At 45.1% G+C, this 4553-nt stretch overlaps 2 non-coding genes across 2 annotated transcripts; both read right to left on the bottom strand.

Annotated features, from left to right (window-relative positions):
- Positions 1-28: 28 nt before the first annotated feature.
- LOC126780837 (5.8S ribosomal RNA) lies at positions 29-185 on the bottom strand. Its single transcript, XR_007670561.1, has one exon. It is a non-coding gene; the product is annotated as a 5.8S ribosomal RNA (ribosomal RNA).
- Positions 186-1586: 1401 nt separating this feature from the next.
- On the bottom strand, positions 1587-3489 carry LOC126780838 (small subunit ribosomal RNA). The gene has a single exon (XR_007670562.1). It is a non-coding gene; the product is annotated as a small subunit ribosomal RNA (ribosomal RNA).
- Positions 3490-4553: the final 1064 nt, after the last annotated feature.

Below are 4553 nucleotides of genomic sequence, written 5' to 3'. Positions count from 1 at the left end.
AACAGTGTGGTATATATTTTTATACAGCCGGCCCTCAGACAGGAGTGGTCCTGGATGTTTCTCCACGGACCGCAATGTGCGTTCGAAATGTCGATGTTCAAATGTGTCCTGCAGTTCACACTATGACGCGCAGTTAACTGCGTTCTTCATCGACCCGCGAGCCAAGTGATCCACCGTCCAGGGTAATTGTTTATTTTCATGATGATTAGTTTCTACGATCACTGAAGCGATTCTATACACGCCCGTGATATTAGTTTGTTTAAATTTTTTTTTTTTTTTCTTTTTTTATTTCTTTTCAGTATATAAATAAAAATTAAAAAAAAAAAATATTAAAAAAAAAAATTAAAAAAAAATATACGTTATTTGAAGATGACGATGCGCTATCGAAAGACGACAACATCGTGCTTTCCTCGAGAAACCGACGTCGAAACATCAGAAGGGACGCGTTGAACGACCCCGTTTTTATTATATTCGGAGTCGTCGTCTCGCATCCGAACGACATACGAACGCCGAACCGCATTTTGTTTTATTTCATTTTACGAAAAAAACAAACGAAACTTTCAGCGGACGCTTCTCGTATCCCCGCCGACTGACCGATCGACTGACTGACTGATCGTCGATCATCGTATCATCGTCTAGGAGAGCGTGTGAAACGCATCATCGCACGTATCGATCGAAAGCACGAGGCCTCTATGAAAATATGATATAACGCATAAAACACAAAACACGAAAACACATCGACGTCACCACGGATCGATATCATATTAAATTCAAAAACGAATTCAAATCGACACTCACATAACGACCGATCGATGTAAACGATGACGAGACTCGTAATCGAACGGAGACGACGACGCGTAACGTAGACGTAGACGTAGACGTAGACGAAGAACGAAAGACGAAAACGAAAACGAAGAGCGACGAGAGTCTTGAACTCGAAACGTATACAGTGTCGTATATATATTATACATGTGACTCGCGGCGCGGATTCTTGCCGGTCTACGTACACAGGTATAACGAAGACGACTACGGTAACGACGAGTGAAGACTGCACGCGTGCAACTTCGATGTTCGTTAGCTAGCGTTCTCGCTAGTTACGTTCGCCGCGTACATACGACGTCCACATTCGAATTGAAAGTACACGATTACATACGTCTTACGACGATCGTTATGTTCGTATCTCTTTTTATAATACTACGTTTTAATATATATACGTATATCGATTCGATGACGACGCTTCAGCGATACGTATTGTATTTATATATTTTTTTGCGAATATCGTTATTTTCATACGTGATGATACTAACGTCGAAGGCGATGACGACTCGTATATCAACGAACGCCTAGACGAAGACGACGTAGTCGTCGTCGTCGTCGGAGAAACGATAATGCGATCCACCGATCGAATTCGCATTTTTTCGTATTATGATTCTTTTTGGTTGTTGTTATTGTTATTGTTTTATTATATCGTCGTATATCGGCACTCTCATTGCTCTTTCGTGCTGCACTATTTATCTCGCTCGTATACAGAGAAGAGCTCGATCCGCACAGAGACGAAACAGAATTCGAGATAGATAAACGTACGTTAATGATCCTTCCGCAGGTTCCCCTACGGAAACCTTGTTACGACTTTTACTTCCTCTAAATGATCAAGTTTGGTCAACTTCCCAGCAACGCCGACGGCCGTGAAGCCACCGCGTGTCGGTCCGAAGACCTCACTAAATCATTCAATCGGTAGTAGCGACGGGCGGTGTGTACAAAGGGCAGGGACGTAATCAACGCGAGCTTATGACTCGCGCTTACTAGGAATTCCTCGTTTATGGGGGATAATTGCAAACCCCAATCCCCAGCACGAAGGAGTTTCAACGGGTTGCCCGGGCCTCTAGGCCAGGGAGAACATGCTGATTCCTTCAGTGTAGCGCGCGTGCGGCCCAGGACATCTAAGGGCATCACAGACCTGTTATTGCTCAATCTCGTGCGGCTCGAAGCCGCCGGTCCCTCTAAGAAGAATTTTAATACGCCGCCAGTGAGTTGCTCGACCGAAATCGGGCACACCTAAATGACGACGCCTATTTAGCAGGCTAGAGTCTCGTTCGTTACCGGAATTAACCAGACAAATCGCTCCACCAACTAAGAACGGCCATGCACCACCACCCACCGAATCAAGAAAGAGCTATTAATCTGTCAATCCTTCCGGTGTCCGGGCCTGGTGAGATTTCCCGTGTTGAGTCAAATTAAGCCGCAGGCTCCACTCCTGGTGGTGCCCTTCCGTCAATTCCTTTAAGTTTCAGCTTTGCAACCATACTCCCCCCGGAGTCCAAAATCTTTGGTTTCCCGGAAGCTGCCCGCCGAGCCATTGTAGTAACGTCGGCGGATCGCTAGATGACATATTTACGGTTAGAACTAGGGCGGTATCTAATCGCCTTCGAACCTCTAACTTTCGTTCTTGATTGATGAAAACACCTTTGGCAAATGCTTTCGCTGATGTTCGTCTTGCGACGATCCAAGAATTTCACCTCTAACGTCGCAATACGAATGCCCCCAGTTATCCCTATTAATCATTACCTCGGAGTTCTGAAAACCAACAAAATAGAACCGAGATCATATTCTATTATTCCATGCACGAAATATTCAAGCGGCATTTTGAGCCCGCTTTGAGCACTCTAATTTGTTCAAAGTAAAATTGTCGGCCCACCTCGACACTCACCGAAGAGCACCGCGATAGGATTTTGATATTGAACCGGCGTTTTACCGCCGGCTCACCGACGATATGCTCCGCAAACGTGTCAGTATCACCGCGGATGCGGTGCACCGACAGCGCGGCGCACAAATGCAACTACGAGCTTTTTAACCGCAACAATTTTAGTATACGCTATTGGAGCTGGAATTACCGCGGCTGCTGGCACCAGACTTGCCCTCCAATTGTTCCTCGTTAAAATATTTAAAGTGTACTCATTCCGATTACGAGGCCTCGAAAGAGTCCCGTATCGTTATTTTTCGTCACTACCTCCCCGTGCCGGGAGTGGGTAATTTGCGCGCCTGCTGCCTTCCTTGGATGTGGTAGCCGTTTCTCAGGCTCCCTCTCCGGAATCGAACCCTGATTCCCCGTTACCCGTGACAACCATGGTAGTCGCAGAAACTACCATCGAAAGTTGATAAGGCAGACATTTGAAAGATGCGTCGCCGGTACTGGACCATGCGATCGGCAAAAGTTATCCAGATTCATCAAAATTAACGACTTCGGACGAGACGCCCTCCGTCGATTGGTTTTGATCTAATAAAAGCACTCATCCCATCACTGGTCAGAGTTCTGATTGCATGTATTAGCTCTAGAATTACCACAGTTATCCAAGTAACTGAGTAAGATCTAAGGAACCAAAACTGATATATTGAGCCATTCGCGGTATCGCCTTAATACGGCTTGCACTGAGACATGCATGGCTTAATCTTTGAGACAAGCATATAACTACTGGCAGGATCAACCAGGGAGCTAACATAGATTATTCTCGACGACGACGACGACACGTCCGTGCGTGCTTGCGCGAACGCGACACCTTCGCCGTAAGTTTCTCTCATTTAACTCGATTCTCGTTTCTAGCAACGACGACGACGACGACGACGACGACGTTGTCTTCGTTCGTCGTCGCTTCGAAACGAGGTTCGTCGTACCGTATCGATTCGATCGCGTTAGACGCGATAGACTCTTACGGTTGACTTTTTTCATTCATTATCATAATAAATAATGATAAATAACCGACGACATCGAAGTAGCCCGAGAAGAGCACGACGACGACGACGACGACGATTCGTCTTCTAAGATGACACTCGACGGTCACGAATATGAATATTCGAAACGAGATCGTTCATTTTAGAAACACTTCCGTACACGATGTGCACGTATGTTATTGTTCAACGGATATATGTGTCGTGAAACATTCGGATCGACGCCCGGTGTTTGAGTGTTCGTACCGATACTCGGGTTATGTATTTTTCGTACATGATAGTTTTTGTTAATATAAAGAGTTTTAGGAACGACCGTTTCGCATACATTTCTATATGCATTAAACGAACGTACTGAATCTTTTAAAAACTCCGTCTGCCGCGTTTATCTCCGAAGACATCGTCATCGCACCACACATCGGGGTCCACAATAAATCTACACGAGAACGTCATACGTTATCATGTCGATGAATTTGTAGAGAGAGAGGAGCGATGACGACGCCGGAGTCGCTTTAGAAAGAGCAACTTACGTACGTCCGTCGGTCGGCACAGTTATAGAACGAAAAGTATATTTCTCCACATTATTTGTATAATATATTATTATTGTAAAACGACAACGCCGCGACGAGCTTACGACGACGACGACCGCGGCAGCAATACATTATAATATAATACAACAATACTAGAAGAAAACAACTTTTCGATAGAGTCTTATCTTCAACGGTTGCGACGCGTCTCACGAAATAATATTTTCATATATATCGTTCGACGTTTGAACCGAACGTACTCTATGTATATGCCGGACGATGAATATGACATTCGGCGCTTCATAA

This window comes from Nymphalis io, unplaced genomic scaffold (assembly GCF_905147045.1).
Source record: "Nymphalis io unplaced genomic scaffold, ilAglIoxx1.1, whole genome shotgun sequence".
NCBI classification, from domain to species: domain Eukaryota; kingdom Metazoa; phylum Arthropoda; class Insecta; order Lepidoptera; family Nymphalidae; genus Nymphalis; species Nymphalis io.
Note: the sequence above shows the minus strand (reverse complement) of the source record. Positions and strands in the feature narration are given on the sequence as shown.